The following is a 25,062-nucleotide window of genomic DNA, read 5'->3' on the forward strand; positions in this document are numbered from 1 at the left end:
CATGCCTTTGCCTAAAGATTACTAATAGTTAATAAATTGAGGATCTGTGGATATCTGAGGCACAGTAAGTTTTATAACACTCTGAGGTAGAAAATGGAGATATTTTACAACTTAAACTTTCCCTACCTGCTGTGTGAGACGACCCCACAGAACCTCAGCTAGGGACCTTATTCATTCATTCTGGGCCAAAAATACCTGGAACTAGTGTGGAAAGAGAAGGAGCTGCTCTAAATGTCCCAGACTTCTTTTTGCTTTTGTGCCTCTCGATTGCCTTTGATCTTAAAATTATTAGAACATGTGATATTAGGTGATATTTGTTAATATTAAGATCTTTAATTTGTGTGAGTCTTATTTAACAGTACAATCTTGAATATTAGCTTAGAATTTTATCTAAAATAATAGATTTTATTAACCAGTGAATCCCATAAGACAAATAAGGAGTATTATTTTCTGTTCCAAATGATACCAGACCTTAAGATAAATATAAGATTCAAAAAAAGTTGTTTCATTATTTTTGAATTCTTTAACTTTTATGTGATATTTTATGTCAAATTTATACTCTCTTTCACTTTTCTTTCCTGGAAAGCAAGGAAAGTAAAAAAACTAAAAGGAATAGTAAACAAGTTAAAACATTTTACAAAAAATTTTGAGTTTTAATTTAAAAACATATGTAATAAACTTTGAAATTCTAACTTTAATTTTAAAAATTTAAAATAATAAAAAATAAGCTAAAATAATATATTAGAGAAACATTAACACAAGCGTATTTTGCATTAATGTATATATTTTGTATTGTAGATACAAACTTCCTTTTGCAGATGATTTTCTGGATGATCAATTGTAAAAAAAAATTATGTAATTTTTCACAGGGGCTGATGCAAGGCCACACCTCATTTTAATATTAAAATTTACCAAAAACCATTTCCTGAGTGTGACTTATCTCTTTTTCACTTTAAATATGGTAAAATGAATACATTTGACAAATGAGAAAATTTTCAAATATGAGTTGTCTCATTAATTCTAGTATAGGCAAAATCAGTCCTTTGCAGTAACATATAATAAGAAAAAACCCTAGAAATGCATAGGAACATAATATATTAAAATAATTTTCACCAGGCTGATACTTTTATGTTTATCAATGCTAGTATTTTTGCAAGTTCAGAATCCAAGAGTGCCTGTTTTCAAAGACTTATCAGGACACAATGAAGAAAATGTCAGTTTAGATGTAATATTAGGAAATATGTTTTGTTTTGGGTTTTGTTTTTTTTTTTTGAGATGGAGTCTCGCTTTGTTGCCGAGGCTGGAGTGCAGTGGCAAGATCTCGGCTCACTGCAACCTCTGCCTCCTGGGTTCAAGTTATTCTCCCTCCTCAGCTTCCCAAGTAGCTGAGATAACAGGCATCCACCACCACTCCCGCCTAACTTTTATATTTCTAGTAGAGGCAGGGGTTTCACCATGTTGGCCAGGTTGATCTCAAACTCCTGACCTCAGGTGATCTGCCCACCTTGGCTTCCCAAAGTGCTAGGATTACAAGTGTAAGCTACTGCGGCTGGCCAGAAATATTTTTTATTTTTAATGTGATGGCTCATATTAATTTCTTTGTCTTCACAACAAAAAATTATTTAAAATATTTTGATCAATTATATAGAATATTTTTAAGTATAGAAATTGATTTGATAAAGTCAATAATTGTTAAAAAATTTTTATTTTATTATCAGATAGCAATAGTGTCTAGAAAAAAAAATTCCAACCCCACCAAAAATTTCCTACCTCAAATAATTTTCCAAATTGATTATTACTGCCTATCTGAAAATGCAACATTGAAATAATCATCAGTTGCAGTGTTCATTATTGAAAATTGCCATAATGTCATTATTGTTAAATACTAATGTTGAGAATAATGATGTCTATTTCACTTAGAAGACATATCCAAGGAATCTGTTTTTAAAGAGTGAATACCATTACATTAGAAGGTCTTAATTATCTCCACCTCTGATTTCTAGTTTCTTTTCTAACTTTCACATGCTGGTTTAAATAATCTCAAACCCCAGGCTCTTTAAAAAGAGGCGGAGGAAAAGACAAGTGGGAGACACACCTAAAAATCTTAAATCAGTATGTCAAATCATATTCCACTTGTTATGATGGTTTGTTAATAATAAATCAGAATAAACAAAGCAAAAACTACTTTCACTTGATTTCCACCAGAGAGTTTTTGTGTAAGGAGATTGTAACCAGTGGAATGACCCTTGTCAGGGAGTCTGGTTCATGCCTAAAAATTGGGAGAGTTGAGGCCTTTTCCAATTCCCATCCCTGCTCTAATTCTGAACCCCTCACACTTTACCTCCATGCTATCCATCAGATATCTGTAATGGTGTGTCTTGTTTTCCTTTCCTATTTGTTTCATGTTTCCATATTTAATTATATTATATTCATCAGGGGTATTCGAAGGCTTTATCTCTTTTATAGGAGATAGGAATCCAAGCCACATAACTACACTTTTCTTGGGACATTATCTTGAAACACAGTGCAGTATCCTCTTTCTGTTTATTACATATCAGCACTAACTCTAATCAAACCTTCCTGTTCTGCTACCCCACATGCAATTTCCATAATTAGGTATTGTACCTAACAGTACCCTCTATAAACTTGTGGTAGGTTTAATGATGGCTACTCCAAAAATGATCATGTCCTTTAGAGTTTGCTGATGTGATTAAGTTAAGGATTCTAGGAGCAGATGATCCTGGTTTATTTATTTGGGTCTACTAATGTAATCATAAAGGTCCTTATAAAAGGAGGCAGTAAAGTTGGAAATTCAGAGAAGGAGATGTCACAATAAAAGCAAACAACTGAGCAAAGTGGGACATATGAGGAGAGATTTTAGGATACATTCACTGTTTACTTACTAAACCTTTCCTATCCATTTTTATTGATTTTATTTTTAATGTTAGTTTCAGATTTTCAAAAATGCTATGACTAACTCTTCTATTATTTGATTTTTGTTGAAGCACCAGCTTTTTAGAAATAAATTTTATTTTCTGATTTTTTAATTCATCATATCTTTTAATTATCTTAAATGCTTCATTACATTTCAAAGCCACATTAAGCTGTTACTTAGATTTAACTATAAGCAAAATTGAAGTTAAAAAATATTTTGTGTTGTTTGGAAATAATTGAATACTCTATTTGAAGAACAAATAAAAATACTAGCTGATTAAAATTTTTGTATGTTCACAAAATTTTGTTTGTGTTCACAGTTTTTGGGAGAAGTCTTTACATACATTGTTTTATTGGTTTACTGGTTCTTGAAACAAATTGCCAAATATCTATTCAAAAAGATTATAATAATTTCTAACTTTTATGATCATTTATAATCATTTATAACTTACCTCCAATAAGAATTAAAATTAGTATGACAATTATGATCATTTATAATCATTTATAACTTACCTCCAATAAGAATTAAAATTAGTATGACAATCATTAATTGCTCTCAAATTTGCATGTCTCCATTGCAATTTTACTAGTTTTTCTAGCAGGTTGGGTAAAATATAATTTTCTATTGCTTTTCTCTGCACATTTATTAAAAGTGACCACTTTTCTAATATTAAAGAGCATTATGAAATCATAAAGCCAGATACACTTTATTTGTCAAGTCACAGAGATTACTGATGTATCCAATTCAATATGAACAAAAGTGAGTTCATCCTTCTCTCAGAATTCTACTTTCTGCTATGGCAAAGTTTAGATAATGTTAAAACCATACAGTAATTTTCTAAGGCTTAATAACCAAAGAATCATAGATGACTTTTCCCTCTCCTTCACTCAACACATCTATCAACTAGTGAATTTTATTTACCCCACATTTTGAATATTGTTTGTCTTCTTTCAGTAATTTTCATTGTGCCTTTACCATTTCGATTCTTATTAACTTTACCTTTCATTATTCCAGTAGGATTCTCTCTCCCCTGTCTCTAGCATGTCCAGACTCCAATTCATCACTACCACTGCTGACAATGGTAATTATCTACAACAAACATGTTATCAGTTTACTTTCTTATCTAAAAAACATAGAACATGTTATAGTAGTGTGTAAGCTAAAAATACAAATTCCAAACAAAGCTTCCCCGTTTGGCTGCAATTTTCATTTCTTAACCAATTTCTTATTGTATTTTTCCATTATTTCTCTGCATCTTTTGCCCAAAATTTGCAGAATCCTCATCTTTCCTGGGTATATTCATCCTCCATAAGCTTTTGTGTAATACAAATGTGTTTCATATAGTTGGCTTTGACCTAACTAGTAGGACATAAAATTAATTCAGTGAACTACAACTAACATCTTTCAATAAAATAGAAGTCAAATGTCTTACACCATTTGTGTATTCTGTAAATATATATTTAACTAACTAACATAATTCTTGAATAACATGCTTTTGCCTAAAGTATGTATTGACACTTATAGACCATACTAGATTTGGGCAAAGTTTTAACGCTTCTTTTCATGTGTATTCATTATACAATTTGGAACTCAAATACGAGATCTCAGAAAATTCATTTTAAAGGAAATGCTGTTTCTCTAATTGAAACTTTTACAGATTCCGTAAGTAGAAAATACAAGTATTAAAAAGTAGGTTAATATATAAATACTTAATAAGTTTAGTTGAAAAAACAATCTAAAAATTCTCTTTGATCTCTAGGCAAGGGGAATGTGCTATATATGGTGGGATACAAAATAGAAAATTGCTAGTTTGCTGACTTTATGAATCTTACAATCCAGTTTGTTACAGGGAGAAGACCTTCAGCCACAAATTTCATTGTATTTCTAGATTAAAAAATAGCTGTAAATGGCAACCCAAAATATAGTATGAGGTAGTATACAGTAATCACCCAAATAAATGAATAAAGTATAATATCTAAAAGCATTATGATTTTATATTATGGCAGTAAACAAAGTTAAGTAAAGCATGGTTCAAATTAAAGTGATTATAAAACACAATTTTAACAAGAGGATTAATAATTTTAAAATATATGGACAATTTACAATGTTTCTTAATTTTGGTGCAAGTGAGCAGAATAATTGTGTGACATAATAATAGTGTATTCTATTATAAATTAGTAAATTATAAAGATTAGCAAAAATGAAAATAAAGTCTACAAACAGATTAGCAATTTTAAAAATTAAAAAATTTTAATTGGTTAAGATGAGCATTAAAATCAAAGAAAATTAAAAGTTATGAAAATGTTAAGAAAACACTATTTTTTAGCAAAATAAAGTGAAAGGTAACAAAGCCATTAGTCTCAAAGAAAAGTTCGGAAATAGGGAAATTCAAGGAATAATTAACATCAAAGTAAATCTGCCTATCACCCTTTTCAGGTCAAAATCTGATCTTCTTCCTATAACCAAACATAATAAATATAAGAACTAATTATAGAAAATATTAGTTACAGCTAGAGAAAAATCTTTTGTATGGGGATTTATAACATAATATATTATGATTTATATGTTCTACTTAGCCTTTATTATGTAATATTCTGATTGGAATTGGTTTTTTAGGAGTTATGCTCATATGTTTGCTTTTATTCAGTTTGATACAATTTGTTAAGACCATATTGATTTGACTTGATTTCCTAAGTCCACTTTCCTTCCTTGTATCCCAGGATATACGGAGAGAAGGAATGATACATGGAATTGCAAACAATTTAGTATGGAGTGAGAGCATTCAGAAGCAGTGATGATTAAACCTTTTATTCAACGATGAAAAGATTTGTCTCGTGGCAAAGAAAGTATTTCCAAATATTTTAATTAGGAAAATGATATGGCAAATTTATAATTTTAAAAGATTACTCTGGGATTCATATAGAAAATAAATCAATGAAGAGTTTGAATATATCCAGAAGCATGAGTTAGGAGGTTCTTACGAAATGTAATAAATAATGAAGCCCATACTAAAAAAATCGTCCTGAAAATAGAGTTGATACAGGAAAATATTTAAAAGAAAAAATTTATAAAATATAAACATAGAGAGGGAGAGGGAGTAATGAGGATAGATAGATGATAGATAGTTTGGTTTGTTATATAACATTAAGCAGAGAAATTAGCAATGTTGCCATTTTGCTAATCAAATCTCAATATTACCCATCAATAATACACTCTACTCTGAGAAACAAGAGTCTCTTTGCTAATGTCTTAATTTCTGGATTCCTCTGCCTCAGTCTAAGCTTTCAAATTTTAGTTAGTTTCACTTACTATATAATCAAAAATATGATTGATTTTATACTCCATCCTTATCCCCTAAAACAGGAGAATGACCAATAAGATTGGAGTAAGATATGAAGAAAATACTACACTCATCAGTTTTATGACAAACTCTACAATACCTCCTTCATCTTTTATTGCACCGGGGTTTCCTGTCTATGGATCAAAGGTGTATGAGTCAGAAGAAACAGGTTATGCTGAGATAACAAACAGCCTACAGGTGTCATCAGTTTGCAAGAATTGAGGTTTATTTCTTATTTGTACTACATGTCCATCACAGGATAGTTGGAGGCAATGCACATTATAATTACTAAGGAACCCAGTGAGAAGCTACCATCTCAAATGTTGCTTCTGCTTCAAAAAGATGCAGCTATAAACAGTTTTACACTGGCAATTTAGTGCTTGAGTCTGGAAGTGACATCAACTATTCTGGTTTGTGGAACTGAAATACCACTGGCATATGAGGTTGTGCTATAGTACAGGTTAACTACATTTACCTAAGCCTACTGGAAATAATCTTAAAATGTTAGCAGTGATTGAGGAAGATAACTCAAATAGTTTGATAAAGAATAAGGTTGAAAAGCTTAGTAGATGAAGCTTGACTCAGTGGCAACAACTCTGGGAAGAATTAACTTAGCAAAGCAAACATAAATGAATTGCCCAGTGTCAGAGATTTAAGCAGGCAACATTCTTGTGTGGCACCAAATTAAACTTGACATTAAAATCATTTGGCAAACTACTGATGAAAAGTAGGTTGGTAATGTGCTCAATAATTAGCTAGGATATGCCTGAGCTGAAAGCAATTCTATAATGGCATATGTAGCATTTCAGGGAAGTAAATCTGAAGAAATACCAAAAAGATTCATAACTTTTAACCATAAATATTTTATAGTATACTAGAAACATTAGCCGTGGGGACCGAAGTTTGGTTTCCAGATGTTTGGTTAAGAGTAAGTAATATAATGCTCTGATGTTGGTTTACTTATCAATAAAATATAGGTTGATCTATGTCAGGAGTCAGAAAACAAAGCTTCTTGGGCCAACTAGATCCCATGGCCTACTATATATTCATATATATGTGTGTGTGTGTGTGTGTATATACACACACACACATACACACATACATACACATATTTATAGATTTCCCAAGCTAAGGATGCTTTTAATGTTTTTTTACGTGGAAAGAAAGAAGGAGGGAGAAGGGGGGAAGTGGGTGAGTGGAGAAAGAAAAAATGTAATAGAAATAAAGTGAATTTAATCGTGGCAGATAAGCTTTTTGATGTGCTGCTGGATTCAGTTTTCCAGTAATTTATTGAGGATTTTCACATTAACGTTCATCAGGGATATTGGCCGGAAATTTTCTTTTTTGTTGTGTCTCTGCCAGGTTTTGGTATCAAGATGAGGCTTGTCCAGGAGGATTCCGTTTTTTCCTATTGTTTGGAATAGCTACAGAAGGAATGGTACCAGCTCCTCTTTGCATCTCTGGTAGAATTCAGCTGTGAATCCGTCTGGTCCTGGGCATTTTTTTTTTTTTTTTTTTTTTTTTTGGTTGGTAGGCTATTCATTACTGCCTCAATTTCAGAACTTGTTATTGGTCTATTCAGGGATTTGACTTCTTCCTCATTTAGTCATGGGAGGGTGTATGTGTCCAGGAATTTATCCATTTCTCCTAGATTTTTCTAGTTTATTTGCATGGAGGTATTTATAGTATTCTCTGATGGTAGTTTGTATTTCTGTGGGATCACAGAGTTTGTTTGCTCTTGCTTCTCAAGTCAGCTTCACCCTTGGGATGCAAGGCTAGTTCAACATATGCAAATCAATAAACGTAATCAATCACATAAACAGAACCAATGACAATAACCACATGTTTACCTCAATAAATGAAGAAAAGGCCTTTGATAAAATTCACCAGCCCTTTATGCTAAAAACTCTCAAAACTAGGTATTGAGAACCTATCTCAAAATAATAAGAGCTATTTATGACAAACACATAGTCAATATCATACTGAATGGGCAAAACCTGAAAGCATTTCCTTTGAAAACTGGCACAAGACAAGGATGCCCTCTCTCACCACTCCTATTCAACATAGTATTGGAAGTTCTGGCCAGGACAATCAGGCAAGAGAAAGAAATGAAGGTATTCAAGTAGGAAGAGAGGAAGTCAAATGGTCTCTGTTTGAAAATGATATGTATATTTAGAAAACTCCATAATCTCAGCCCTATATCAATTATAGGGAGGATAAAGAAAATGTGGCACATATACACCATGAAATACTATGCAGTCATAAAAAAGGATGAGCGCATGTTCTTTGCAGGGACATGGATGAAGCTGGAAACCATCATTATCAGCAAACTAACATAAGAACAGAAAACCGAACACCACGTTTTCACTCACAAGTAGGAGCTGAACAATGAGAACTCATGAACATGGCGGGGAACATCACACACTGGGGCCTGTTGGGGGTGAGGGGCTAGGGGAGGGATAGCATTACGATAAATACCTAATGTTGATGATGGGTTGATGAGTGAGCAAACCACCATGGCAGGTGTATATCTATGTAACAAACCTGCACATTATGCACTTGTATCCCAGAACTTAAAGTGTATATATAAAGTGAATTTAGCATTTTCCACTCAAAATCTAAAATATTTACTATTTGGGTCTTAAAAAGGTTTGCTAATACTGATCTAGTTAAACATTAATAGAAATATAATGTGGGCCAACAATGTCAGTCACACACATAATATTAAGTGTTCCAAAAGCTGTATTTTAGAAATAAACAGGTGACATTAATTTTAATGACGCATTTTATTTTACTCAGTAAATCTAATGTAATTTTAACATGTAATCAACTTTTGAAAAAAAACAAGGTATTTTATATTATTTTTGTATTAAGTCTAAGAAATCCAATGTATATTTTAAAAGTACAATACATTTCAATTTAAGGTGGCCACAATTCAAGTGCTCAGTAGCCAATGTGGCTAATGTCTATGGTATTATACAGCAAACTTCTTAACGATCTCCGAGTTTTCTTCTATCTTAAAAGATTCATGATACTGTGGATATAAATGTTTAATAGCTACAAATAACAAGTAATTAGACATAATGTATTTCTCCCTGGTTATCTGAGAAAGAGGATTTTAATGTTAGTTGTGAATGAAAATTGTATAACAACAAGGCCTGTTGCTGAACACTAGCAGGTTTTTCAACTCAGATGCCAGCAGAGTGACGCCTTAACAAATTGTGACTTGTCATTGCTAGGCCTTATTGTGCTCATCAGAACTTCCAGGGCTGTGTCCCATCTTGTTAGAAAAAGCTGAGCTAGCAATCCTGAACAATTTTCAAAGAGTCCTTCATTCCCAGTTAGATTTTTCCTGGTTGTATTTTTGGGAATGGTATTGGGAACTTCATTCTCATTCTCATTCTCATTCAGCCATATTCTGAACTAGACCTTTTGCCTCTCTTAACCCTACTCCACCCAATGTCCAGTGAAGTTGATTTCTGATTTGTGGCTCTAACCTTAGACTCATATTTTTACAGAAACTGTTTTCATCCTGTCCCCTTTAAGCTGAGAAAACTGTACTTCACCAGTCCACCATGGTTGTTAAAAGGGCCTTCCCAGCACTCTACAATTGGAATATGCAGTTCTCTTGGGGGTAGAAGCTCCACCACTTCACATGAAGAAAGTAATGTCTACACAATCACTGTGAAAACAGGCAAGAAGTCACACCTCTGATTTTAGCATTTTACTGACTTGAATTGTTTTGTCGACTGCTGCTCACTATTCTTTTGGTTACATTTTCCTATTTCTTCCTACACCTAGGAATTCTAGAATGTATCCTAGATATTGTGAATGAACATAGTATCAGCTGTAATTCTGTTTATCTAAAAATTGTTTTTTTTTTTTTTCAAGAAAACTAAATTGGCAGGAGTCAAACTCCAAACTTGGTCTGTCTAAGGTAGTAAAAGAATTAAAAATTTTTTTCTGTTTATTTCTGTTGTCTTTAGCTAGACTTTTTTTCGTTTTGCTTTGTTTTTTGAGATGGAGTTTTGCTCTTGTTGCCCAGGCTGCAGTGCAGTGGTGCTATCTCAGCTCTCTGCAACCTCTGCCTCCTAGGTTCAAGCAATTCTCTTGCTGCGGCCTCCCAAGTAGCTGACAGGCATGCGTCACCATGCCCAGCTAATTTCTGTATTTTTAGTAGAGACCGGGTTTCACCATGTTGGCCAAGCTGGTTGTGAACTCCTGACCTCAGATGATCCGCCCACCTTGACCTCCCAAAGTGCTGGGATTACAGGCATGAGTCACTCTGTCTGGCCTAGCTAGACTTCTTGAAATCTTCCTTGCACAAATATAGCTTAGGAGTCTATCAGAGATTCGGACAGAGATTTTTTTTTACAAAATTTTGGGCTCCAAATTATTGCTTTCTCTTTACATAGTTTTTTTTGTTGTTTTTTTCAATTGTGGTTTTAACCCAATGTTTGTCAATTCATTTTTTAAGCCAGTAAGACTGAACTACTGAGCTTACTCTGGAAAATTTATGAAAAAGTTAGGATACTCATCTTCACTGTTCCTTTATCCCACGTGGAGACTGGCATCCAGTGTCTCCTTACCTTGAAGTGTTTTCCAATGCCTTCAAGTACTTGTTAATTTTTGTTCAGAGGTTTTGGTTACTATCTGAGGGAGGGTTGGCTTAATAGGAGTTATTCCTACATTTTAAAAGTCTGGAACTTTCCTTGAAACTGATAATGAAGTGAATGTATACATGATAAAATTTGTAACATTTAAACATCTTTGAATAACTAAGCAAATATTTATTGGGCAAAAATATTTATCTTATAGGATATTATTTATAGGATATCTCAATATTTAAATAACCATAAAATATGGTTTCATATTGTATTATTTAGTTAAGATATCTGTATTAGGTATTATTTAAGATATTCTCATGTTTTAATATGATTTGATCTCTGGCATAGCTTTGTTGTGCTGTCCTTGATTGGTTCTAGCTACAAGGGTATTTATGTTTAATTCATTCTCTGTAATCTTATAGCTTTGTTTTGTGCTTTGGAATTTTGTATATAAAATCTAAGTGCTTGTTCATTGAAGGGTGATTAAAGCTGAACTTATAATCTATTTAGGCTCAGTGCCTATTTGTGTTAAGAATTTAATAATTGAGTTTTTTCTTGTGACTGCTCATTTTTCAAATTTTCTATTTCTCTTCAATTATTTTTTGACAATTGAATTGACCTGGAAAATTGTTTTATTCCTAATTAGATTTTAAAATTAATTTATATAAAGAAGCACCAACTGTTTTAATATTTTTTACATGCTTTTATATCTATAGTAACATCATTCTTTCTAAATGTTGCTAATTTCTGCCATCTGTGTTTTTATAAAAATGATTGCTACAGTTTTGTTTGCCTTTTAATTGTTTAACTATGGTATTAATGTATTTTCCCATTACTTTTCATTTCTGTTTTTCTATAGCTCCTTTTGGTTAATTGGTGGATTTTTTGGTTTATCTCTTTTTTTCACACTTTACATAAAAGGTTATTTTTTTCTTTTTTGCTTTTACATTATTGACTTTCAACATATAAATTTTCTTCTAACTATTGATTGCTTTATGTTTTATAGTTTTTATATGTGAAGAATTTATTGTTGTTTGCTATACGATTACATGTAATTTTTATTTCAATATACCTTATTAACCAAAAAATATTTGGGATTATAATATATCATCTTAGTCCATTAAAATTTTGATTTTTTTCTGTTATCATTGATATTTTCTTTATATATATATATATATAACACTCTATAACCATAAATAAGTGTGTGTCTATATATAAATATATATATATATTTATATATATATATATAGACATATAACTAGCTTTTGTTTTTATGCTGTGTCTGAAAAAAAAAACATGTTATTTTCTGGTCTTAGAGAGATTTTTTTCCTAGAAGCCTCAGCATTTTTCAAAATTAGAAAAGAGTGAGCTCTGACAGAAATAGAATTCCTGGGGAGCCCATCATAATGATCGAATTGGACTTTTGATGATCAGTGTGATCAATGACACCAATCTTCATAAAAAAGCTCAAAGTTTCCAATATTTCTCTCAGATACATTGGCTATTTTATGTAATCAAATATTTTCATATTTAAACTTTATGTGAAATGACATGTTTTGCAGAGCCAACTTTTTCCCAGAAAGTTTTTAATGTTTTTAAAACAGAACCTACTTTTTTTCACAAACATAGGAGTCAACAAAAATTATATCCACTCAAGAAATGGAAGTTTTCATTTGTTACTGGTTCCTTCAGGTGTTAGCACAGTATTCCTAGGTAAGCAGCTTATTAAGGTCAAAATAATCACAACTGTCTAAGTTTTTATTCTTTTGCAATATTCAAATTCTATTAAAAATATCCTAAATTCATAATTTAAATCTCACTGTCAGCTATCATAAATCCAAACACATTCTGTTGCCATAAGCACAGAGACTTGGATAAGAATAAAGCAATGTACTACAGTGCTACACCTCCATCTCAGATTATCAATATGTGCCTTTATACACAGGCCTATGATTGTATCAGAGCATAACTTAGTAGAATCATAGCTTTATTCTAATTTGGAATGCATCTGAGATAGACAACCACATATTCACTGTCAGTCATATTCCACCTAAAAATTCCATGTCAGATTCTGTCTTTAACAGTCAACTTTGATTTATTACATGTATATTACACTTTAGATTCTGGAAGTGGTAAGCTCAGGAAAACATTTAGGAAAGTAAGAGGTGTGTGCACAGGTGAAAGTTTTCCTAAAGCTTCATACAAATATTTAATTCAATCATCTTATGCTTCTGTTTCTATCATATGGTATAATCTGCTGCCCTTTGGCTCTCACAGCCAGTAAGATTGAGCTTAAATTATCTCTCTCTTCATTGTTTATCTATTGGATTTAAATATATACTCCAATTTACCTATGATGATTCATTTTCATGTTAGCAAGTTGTGATGGGTGGTGAGAGAAAAAATTAATTCTCTGACTAGTCTGCCTGACTCCCCACTTGGTTCAGGAAGCAAAAACCTACCATTCTATCTGAATCTATCCTGGTCTACTTTAACTCTTAGATATAACTTGAGAGCTGTCTTATTCAACTTAAAGCTAGAGCCCAGTTTAAAAAATACAAAAGTAGTAAAGGACTAGATATATTTAGGCCAAATTATATACTACCTTCTGGTATGATACTTTACACAAAGATCCAAAGAACGAATGGGCAAGACATTAACAGTTCTATTAAATAGACACATACAATCCAAAAGCATGATCTAATTGCACAAATTTAAAAAATTTTCTTTTGATTTGCAGTTTAAGAAAATAGTTAAATTTGGCAATATTAAAATGAGAAGGAAGATAACACTTATTAGATGCTTTTGATATGCTAGGCTTTGCACTGGAGACTCCACATACATTTGTAATGATTAAAAAGTGAAATTTCCTGGTTTAGTCTTGGGAAGACTAAGTGTCCAGGAATTTATCCATTTCTTCCAGAGTTACTGGTTTATGTGCATAGAGTTGTTTGTGGTAATCTCTGATGGTAGTTTGTAATTCTGTGAAATCAGTGGTGATATCCCCTTTACTATTTTTTGTTTCATCTATTCGATTCTTCTCTCTTTTCTTTTTTGTTAGTCTGGCTAGTGGTCTAGCTATTTCATTGATCTTTTCAAAAAACCAGCTCTTGGATTTATTGATTTTTTGAAGGGTTTTTTATGTCTCTATCTCCTTCAGTTCTGCTCTTAGTTATTTCTTGTCTTTTGCTAGCTTTTGAATATTTTTGATCTTGCTCCTCTAGCTCTTTCAATTTTAACCATAGGGTATCAATTTTAGATCTTTCCTTACTTCTTATGTGGGTATATACTGCTATAAATTACCCCCAATGGAACAGAACAGAGGCCTCAGAAGTAACACCACACATCTACAACCATGTGATCTTTGACAAACCTGACAAAAACAAGCAATGGGGAAAGAATTCCCTGTTCAATAAATGGTGTTGGGAAAACTGGCTAGCCATGTGCAGAAAGCTGAAACTAGACCCCTCTCTCACACCTTACACTAAAATTAACTCCAGATGGATTAAAGATTTAAACATAAGACCTGACACAATAAAAACCCTAGAAGAAAACCTAGGCAATACCATTCAGGACATATGCACAGGCAAGGATTTCATGACAAAAACACCAAAAGCAATGGCAACAAAAGCCAAAATAGATAAATGGAATCTAATTAAACTTAACAGCTTCTACACAGCAATAAGAAACAATCATTAGAGTGAATGGGCAACCAATAGAATGGGAAAAAACTTTTGCAATCTACCCATCTGACAAAGGGCTAATATCCAGAATCTACAAAGAACTAAAGCAAATTTACAAGACAAAAACAAACAAACCCATTCAAAAGTGGGCGAAGGATATGAACAGACACTTTGCAAAAGAAGGCATTTATGAGGTCAACAAACATATGAAAAAGTGCTCATCATCACTGGTTATTAGAGAAATGCAAATCAAAATCACATTAAGATACCATTTCATGCCATTTAGAATGGCAATCATTAAAACATCTGGAGACAACAGATGCTGGAGAGGATGTGGGGAAATAGGAACACTTTTACATTGTTGGTGGGAGTGTAAATTAGTTCAACCATTGTGGAAGACAGTGTGGTGATTCCTCAAGGATCTAGAAATCAAAATTCCATTTGACCCAGCAGTCCCATTACTAAGTATGTACCCAAAGGATTATATATCATTCTATTATAAAGGCACATGCACACGTATGTTTATTGTGGAACTGTTTACAATAGCAAAGACCTGGAACCAACCCAAATGCCCATGAATAATAGACTAGACAAGGAAAATGTGGCACATATACACAATGGAATATGATGCAACCATAAAAAAAGGATGAGTTCATGTCCTTTGTAAGGACATGGATGAATCTGGAAACCATCATTCTCAGCAAACTGACACAAAAACAGAAAACAAAACATTGCATGTTCTCACTCATAAATAGGTCTTGGACAATGAGAACACATGGACACAGGGAGGGGAACATCACACACTGCGGTCTGTTGCGGGGTAGGGGGCTAGGGGAGGGACAGCGGGGAGTAGGGAGGTTGGGGAGGGATGACATTGGGAGAAATGCCTGATGTAGGTGATGGAGGGATGGAGGCAGCAAATCACCATGGCATGTGTGTGCCTAAGCAACAATTTTGCAAGATCTGCACATGTACCCCAGAACTTAAAGCACAATAAAAAAAGTGAAACTTCAAGGTTAAGGAAATAGAAGGGAGGTAAAGAGAAAAAGAACTAAGATTTGCTTCAAGAATACATGAGGTAACAAAAACAATTATAACCCTAAGCTTTTACATTCTGCCTGGGTTCTCCTCCTATATTTTGCTTAGAGTTATTCTGTAATAACCTAAAATTGTAGTTCTTTCTGTAGAGATGAGAGTTATGCCACCTTCACTCTCTCTACCCATATTCAGCTGATGTGTTCATGATTATGTTAAGTCTCTTATTGGTTAAGTAGGATATGCTAATGAAGTGTAACCTTTTGTGTTGCATATTTAGAAAATACAAATATGAGTTGCCAATATAATTATATTTTTACAAAAGCTGCATTGACTTATTTTATCTGATTTAATGTTCACAGAAGTCCTATGATATGAATGTTTATCCTTATTTTATAGAAAGCTGAGTAGTAGAGAATTCAATTGTCATAGGTGTTTATACATAATTAATAATACAATCAATAGAGTTTGCTGGTGAACCATCCTGTCATGGATTTGGGGAGAAGGTTTTTTATTACTAATTCAGTTTATTGTTATGAGTCTATTATAATTTTCTACCTTATCTGGAGTCATTTTAAGTTATTCTAGGAATTTTCCCATTTCATCCAGTTTACCCAATGCTGGCATACAACTGTTTGTGGTATTGTCTTATAATCTTTTTATTTAGCTGAGGTTAACAGTAATGTCCCCACTTCCATCTCTAGTTTTCTTTCTTCTCTATATTTTAGTTATTTGTATTTTTTTCTTTGTTTCTTTGAGTCTAGCTAAATATTTGTCAAGCTTTGCTGATCTTTTCAAAGAACTAAGTTGTATATCTACTCATTTTCTCTATTGTTTTTCTATTTTCTATTTTACTTATCTCTGCTCTAACCTTAATAATTTTCTTCTTTCTGTTAGATTTGCACTTAGTTTGTTCTTGTTGTTTTTTCTAGTTTTTTGAGGTAAAGTAAGGTCATTGATCTGTGAGCTTTCTTTTTAATTAAAAAAAAAAATTATAGCTAGAAATTTCCTTCCGAGCAGTGCTTTTGCTGTATCTCATACATTTTGGTATATGTTACTTTGGTTTTTGTTTAGGGCTATACATTTTCCTTTGTGGTTTCTTCTTGATCCATTGGTTGTTTAACAGTGTGTTAATTACCAAATATTTTTGAATTTTCCAGTTTTCCATGTAATTGGTTTTTACCATCCAACTATTGAGACCTGTTTTGTGGCCTTAATATATAGTAGTGTATCATGAAGAATATTCCATGTCATGTATTTGAAAAGAACATGTATTTCACTGTTACTGGGTGGATTGTTCTATATATGCCTATTAGGTCTAGATGCTTATATTATTTTTCAAGTTCTCCATTTCCACAGTGATTTTTCTATGTAACTGGCCTATCAATTATTGGAAGTCATACATTAAGTTTCTAATTATTATTGCTGAACTGCTTATTTTTCTTTCAATACTGTCAATGTTTCCTTCATATAATTTGGGGACTCTATAATTTAGAACACATGTTTATAATTGTTAAATATTCTTGATTATTTAACATATTTATCAATATATTATGTACTTATTTGTCCTTTTAACAGTTGTTAATGTAAATTTCATTTTGTCTGATATTAGTACACCTACCACAGCTCTCTTGTATGTTATATCCTTTCCATTCTTTTACTTTCAATCTACAGATTTCTTTGTGCTTTATATTAGTATCTTACAGACATCATATAGTTGGATCATAGTTTTTCTTCTGTGGTATTCATTCTGTCAGTTTTGCCCTTTTATGAGTTTAATTCATTTTCATTAAGACTAATCATTAACTAGAAAAAAAATTTCCTATTATTTCTCTGTTTGTCTTACATAGTGTTTGTCCCTCACATTCTTCATTACTACCTTCACTGTGTTTAGTTAATTTTTTGTACTGAACCATTTTGATTATTTTCTCATTTCATTTTGTGGGTACTTTTTGGGTAATTTTGCAGTTATCATGAGCATTACATTTAACATGCTAAATTTAAAACAATAAAATGTTAGTTGATAGCAACTTAGCTTTAAAAGCATATAGAAACTCTGCTCCTATTCATCCTCATCATCCCTCCTTTATATTGTCATTGTCATCATGAATTGCTTCTTTATGCATAGTGTGCAAAATAATGTAAATTCATAATTTCCTTTGTACCTTATTTTGTATCCTGTTGGAAAATAGAAAGTCTTGTTATACACCAAATGTGCAATACAACTTGCTTTTATATTCACAGATGTATTTACTCCTATCAGAGATCTTAATTTTTACATATGGCTTTGAGTTACTGTCTAGGATCCTTTTAATTTAACCTGAAGGACTCCCTTTGGCATTTCTTATAGTACAGACATAGTAATAATAAATTCCATCAGCTTTTGTTTATTTGAGAGAGGCTTATTTTCTCCCTCATTTTTCAAGTTTTGTCATATATAGCTTGATTGCGTCCCAGAGGCCCATTAGGCTCGGTTCCCTGTTTTCATTCTATTAGATTGGTGCAATATTAATTGTGTTTTTTGCCATTGAAAATAATGGCAAAACCATAATTACTTTTGCACCAACCTAATATTTCCTTTTGGCTTCTTGGGCTTGATAACTTCAATTGCCCAATCTTCTGGTTCACTAATTCTTCTGCCTGCTAAAATCAGCAATTGAACCCCTATAGTGAAATTTTTATTTTGATTATTGTTATTCAGCTCTATATTTTCTTGTTAATTACTTTTCATACTTGCTTTTAATAGCCAAAATTCTCATTTTGTTCATACATATTTTTTTCTGATTTCCCTTAGTTGTGTTTCCTTTTAGCACTTTGAACATACTTAAGTTTTCAGTAATTTCAATATCTGCACCTTCTGCATGATATATGTCCATTTATTTTGTTCCTTTGATGAGCGGTACTTCATTGTTTTTGTATACATTGTTTTTGTTGTTGAAAACTGGTCATTTAGAAACATTATGATGTGGTAGTTCCAGAAATTATACTCAATCCCTTCACTAGATTTTTTTTTTTTTTTTGTGGGGGACTTATTGAAGGCTGTGGTAGCCCATTTGTTTAGTGACTTTGCCAAACTATTATTGAAAAGACTGTATCCCTTGTCAATGTGGTCACTGAAGTTTCTGTTCCTTAGTTTGTGTTTATCAAATATTTTGACAGAGGTTTTTTTGAATGCAGAGAGCTAAAAAGTGAAAAATAAATAAAGGATAGAACAAGAGAAACACACCTTTCCTAGTCTTTGAAAATTGACTTTGTACTGGGGCAGTTTTTTAACTCTTATCTAGGCTTTCACTGAGATTAGGGAAACCTCAATGTCTTTTCAGGTTTTTTCTTTGAGTCTTACCCTGAGTATGCAGATGCTTTCCTAAGTTCCCCAATTTACATAGTTGCTTTTGACAAATCATAATTTCTCTCCCACAAAAAACTACCCAGCTTTTGCCTTAGCCAGTTTACTGTACATTTTTACCATAATCTTTTACTGCAGGCATGTATTGTTAGCTTGACTTACAATGTTTTCCAGCAGTGCTCCCTGATTTTCCACTATAATTCCAAGTTAGGCAAAAAAAGATGTAAGCTCCTTGCACCAGTATTTCATGTAGCCTGCAGACAGGTTAAAATAGACAAAGCCAATACTTTGTCAATAAAGTCTGTTTTGTTCCCTGTGGAATCAAGAAAACTATCTGGCTTTGAGAATATGAGCTGCTGCCACTTTAAGATCTCTACTATTTTTAAATTGCTGCCTTGCCGTAATGTGAGTGGGATGAGGGCAAATAATGTTGCTTACAAAACATTCTTATGATTTTGAAGTGACTTTTCTTGATTCAACTCTTATTGGCTGCTGAAACCTTTCAACTGTTTACCAGCGTTCCCACAAAATTGATTCTGAAGGTTTCTGCTTCTTTTTTTCCCCAATATTTTGGTGGGACAATAAGCTTGGAGATGTCTAGATCTGCCATTTTGCTGACATCATTCCTCAGATATTGGTCTAAAACCCAATCTTTGTCAAGGAAAAATAATATTATTCTGAGATATTCTCAATATATTAGGACAACAAGACATTTTCCTCCCACAACAGCCATAGGGTTTTTATTGTTTAAATTTGAAAAGAATGTTTAGAAATAGTTACTCAAGGTCATCTTTAGTTATTTTAGTACAATGGCAATGATCAATTAGTATGAAATGATATAAATAAAGAAAAAATGTATAATATTAGAGGGTAATTTGAGGAGACTTAGTTTCCCTCATTTGTTGTTTCTGATATCTTGAATAGTATTTAAGTTGTTATCTGTGAGTTTAAATTTTGTTAAGAATTAGTTTTGCTTGCATCATGAGTTGTAGACTTGACTGCTTCTCCTGAAGTTCCCAAGATTTATTGGTTAAGAACTGTACTTTAATTTTTCAGCTTGTACCCTCTCTATAGTGTAATTCACTTATATGTGGCACCAGCCACAGGTTTCAATTACTTTTTTCAGTCAAAGGTAAGAAAGTAGCCCATTTGTCCTTCACTATCTTAGGCAGATAGGTAGATTTCTATAATTGTCATTTGTGTGTGTGTGTGTGTGTGGTTTCCTCTATCTTCTAAGAGAATCAATTCCAAGTCCCACAGCCACATTTGTAATATGCAACCTCAGCTTCCTTACTTAACATTAAAGCATGGATATAGTTGACCCTGCATGTAGAATACACATCTTTAAATTTACTTACTACTGTGAAATCTCATTTCGTTTCTTATATTGGGAAATAACATTAATATACATTTGGTCTTAAAAGGCATTTGTACAAAATTTTAATCCTATTATTCTAGACAAGATCTTATCCTCAGGTGCCATCAGCCATCTTGTTCCAATGTTTTTCATGATATTTCATGTTGCTGATGTGTTTGATGGTCTCAGAACTCTTCTGAGCACCATTTTATCATTCCCCATGGTTTCTTATCACCAAGGGTAATAAACAAGCAAGAAATCCATTTCCTTACCTTTAGCAAATTCGACCCATCAGCTTCATCATAGTTACTCCTTGCCCCATTTCGTAGATTCTTGCCTGCTGCGAATAAAACTTTTTCAAAGTTCATCTAAGGTCGTGGGAGGTCCAGAAATTACTTCTATGCTATCTTTTGTTCTGTGGAGGAATGGAGAGGGAGTAGTATGGAATTATTCTGATTTAGTTTGCATTCTGTCATCTCTCTGCTGCCTTTGGTAAACCAAAAATGTCTAAAATTATATTATCTTGCTCAAGTTAATTTCATACATTAGGAGATTTCTCAGAGGTAAAACTCTAAGTTGCAATGATAGATATGGATAACGTGATGGTTTGGAGACAAGGAGGACCTCACTACTAGAGGTTGGGTATTGCTAGTTTCTATCATGCTTTAACAGTGGCATTGCTAAGATTTTCACCTGTGAAAGCTGCAAAGAAGTACTGATGGAACTGGATGCACCAGCTGGCATAATGTCTTGAGTACTTCAAATAAGTAGAGTAATAATAATTATAAACACCGGCAATTCCTGGGAAACAGAAAAAAGAACAGGCTCAGATATGTTAATCAAAAAATTAAAGGAAAGTATAAGAAAGAAAAGGCTTCATTAAGAACCTTTCAAGATACCTATGACAGATGAAGAGTAGACAGATACAGAGAGCCTAAGGGTAGGACCAACTTAATGAGAAAATTTGAGTTTTAGAACTTCCCTAGGGAATCAGACTGAAGCAAGCTTCCAGGTGAGACCACATATTTGCTGAGCTTTTCTCCCTACTCTGTCCTCCTCCTCTGATTCTCCTCTTGAGAAAACTTCCTCAAGAAAAATAAGAATTTCCCACTTCAGGCTCAGCTACTAGAGAACCCAACCTAAGACAAACCTTTATTTAGGTCTTCCCTGATTAAATCAATCAGTGATCTAATTTTTTTTATCTTCCCTCCAAGAAGAGTAAAATAATACAGGAAGAAAAATGAATGACCACTCAACTTGTTGCCATGTTTCATGTCATCAGGTGATACATTTTTTTACAGCTATGTTCATTTTAATGAATAATATATCGTGAAAATTCTTTAATAGAAACATTGAATATAAATTATTTATCATAAATCTTATAATTTTTACTTTAGGTAATTTTTGGCAAGACCATGCATTCCTCACCCAAATGGAAAACCTAAAATATTACATCTTAATACACAATGATAACTGCAAAACATAATATTAACTAATATTTATGATAAATATCTAGTTTATTTCTCCTATATACTCATAAAAACCCAGAAAAAGTACCTATACATGTATAAAAATGTATAATATTTGATCATAAATAAGTAAGTAGTTTACCAATGATTATACAATAAAGGGTGTAAATATCAAGTGATTCAGGAAATTGAAAAATAATCATATCTTGTATCCTTGATATTTTACATGAAGCATCTCATTTCTGTCTTACAAAATGCTTTGCTGTCTTTGGCTATGAATCCATTGAGTCCAAAATTATAAGATATGTATGTTTATATTATATATATACCTGATTTCTATATTCTCATATGTACATATTAAAATTAGGGGAAAATAATTTTAATGAATATATTTTATAATGTGCTTTAGATCTTAACTTATGCAATACATGGGATGCTAAATCTAAAACCTGAATATTAAAGTATTTATTTTGCAGTCTGTATCAAAATGTCCCAGTCCTAAAATTGAGCATAAAACATGGCATATAGGGCCTGGCACGGTGGCTCATGCCCTGTAATCCCTGCAGTTTTAGACGCTGAAGTGGGAGGATCACCTGAGGTCAGGAGATCAAGACCAGCCTGGCTAACATGGTGAAACCTTGTCTTTACTGAAAACACAAAAAATTAGCTGGGCATGGTGGCAGATGCCTGTAATCTCAGCTACTGAAGAGGCTGAGGCAGGAGAATTGCTTGAACCTGTGAGGCAGAGGTTGCAGTGAACCAAGATCTACCATTGCACTCCAGCATGGGCTACAAGAGCAAAACACCATTTAAAAAAAAAAAAAATTGGCATATACCCTTTTATCCTGTCCATAGTTATGACTCATCACTGATATTTATGGTTGCTTTCATGTCTAATTCAAATTACAAAACACAGTTGAAATTGATCTTTAAGAAACAAAAAAGCTAGTATTAAGATAAGTGATTTTGTTTAGTTCAATATTTCTTTCCTTTTTTTAATTTTTTAAAAAACATTTTGATAGTTTATGTTTAAAAGTAAAATAATTCCTCCTATCCAGCCAAACTAAGCTTCATAAGTGAAGGAAAAATAAAATCCTTTGGGAACATGCAAGTACTCAGAGATTTCGCCACCACCAGGCCAGCTCTACAAGAACTCCTGAAAGAGGCTCTACACATATAAAGGAACAACAAGTACCAGTTCAACTAAAGGGCAAAACAGCCAGCTAGCACCAAAATGGCAGTATCAAATTCACACATAACAATATTAACCTTAAATGTAAATGGACTAAATGCCCCAATCAAAAGACACAGACTGGCAAATTGGATAAAAAGACAAAACCCATCGGTGTGCTGTATCCAGGAAACCCATCTCACAAGCAAGGATACACAAAGGCTCAAAATAAAGGGATGGAGGAAGATTTACCAAGCAAACAGAGAGCAAATAAAAGCAGGAGTTGCAATTCTCATCTCTGATAAATTAGACTTTAAAGCAACAAAGATCATAAGAGACAAAGAGGGACATTACATATTGGTAAAAGGATCAATGCAACAAGAAGAGCTAACGATCCTAAATATATACGCACCCAATACAGGAGCACCCAGATACATAAGGCAAGTTCTTAATGACTTACGAAGAGACTTAGACTCCCACACAATAATAGTGGGAGACTTTAACACACCATTGTCAACATTAGACAGATCAACTAGACAGAAAATTAACAAGGATATCCAGGACTTGAACTCAGACCTGGACCAAGCAAACCTAATAGACATTTACAGAACACTCCACCCCAAATCAACAGAATATACATTCTTCTCAGCACCACATCACACCTACTCTAAAATTGACCACATAATTGGGAGTAAATCACTCCTCAGCAAATGCAAAAGAACGGAAATCGTAACAAACAGTCTCTCAGACCACAGTGCAATCAAGTTAGAACTCAGAATTCAAAAACTAACTCAGAACCGCACAGCTTCATGGAAACTGAACAACTTGCTCTTGAATGTTGACTGGATAAACAATGAAATGAAAGCAGAAATAAAGATGTTCCTCGAAACCAACGAGAATGAAGACACAACATACCAGAATCTCTGGGACACATTTAAAGCAGTCTCTAGAGGAAAATATATAGCAATAAGTGCCCACATGAGAAGCAAGGAGAGATCAAAAATTGACACCCTATCGTCAAAACTGAAAGAGCTAGAGGAGCAAGATCAAAAAAACTCAAAGTCTAGCAGAAGACAAGAAATAGCTAAGATCAGAGCAGAACTGAAGGAGATAGAGACACAAAAAACCCTTCAAAAAATCAATAAATCCAGGAGCTGGTTTTTTGAAAAGATCAACAAAATAGACAGACCACTAGCCAGATTAATAAAAAAGAAAAGAGAGAATAACCAAATTGATGCAATAAAAAAACGATCAAGGGGATATCACCACAGATTCCACAGAAACTCAAACCATCATCAGAGATTATTACAAACAACTCTACGCACACAAACTAATAAACCTGGAAGAAATGGTTTCTAGACACTTGCCTCCTGCCAAGCCTAAACCAGGAAGAAGCTGAAACCCTGAACAGACCCATAACAAGGTCTGAAGTTGAGGCAGCAATTAAGAGCTTACCACCCAAAAAAAGCCCTGGTCCAGATGGGTTCACACCTGAATTCTACCAGACATACAAAGAGGAGCTGGTACCATTTCTTCTGAAACTATTCCAAACAATACAAAAAGAGGGAATTCTTCCCAAATCATTTTATGACACCAACATCATCCTGATTCCAAAACCCGGCAGAGACTCAACAAGAAAAGAAAACTTCAGGCCAATATCCATGATGAACATAGATGCAAAAATCTTCAATAAAATACTGACAAGCCGATTGCAACAGCACATCAAAAAGCTTATCCACCATGATCAAGTAGGCTTCATCCCGGGGATGCAAGGCTGGTTCAACATACGCAAGTCTATAAACGTAATTCACCACATAAACAGAACCAAAGACAAAAACCACATGATTATCTCAATTGATGCAGAGAAGGCCTTTGACAAAATTCAACAACCCTTTATGCTAAAAACACTCAATAATCTAGGTATCGATGGAACGTATCTCAAAATAATAAAAGCTATTTATGACAAACCAACAGCCAATATCATACTGAATGGGCAAAAACTGGAAGCAATCCCCTTGAAATGTGGCACCAGGCAAGGATGCCCGCTCTCACCACTGCTATTCAATATAGTATTAGAAGTTCTAGCCAGAGCAATCAGGCAAGAAAAAGAAATAAAGGG

Source organism: Sapajus apella, unplaced genomic scaffold (genome assembly GCF_009761245.1).
Source record: "Sapajus apella isolate SASKATOON/1434 unplaced genomic scaffold, GSC_monkey_1.0 scaffold2, whole genome shotgun sequence".
Taxonomy (NCBI): domain Eukaryota; kingdom Metazoa; phylum Chordata; class Mammalia; order Primates; family Cebidae; genus Sapajus; species Sapajus apella.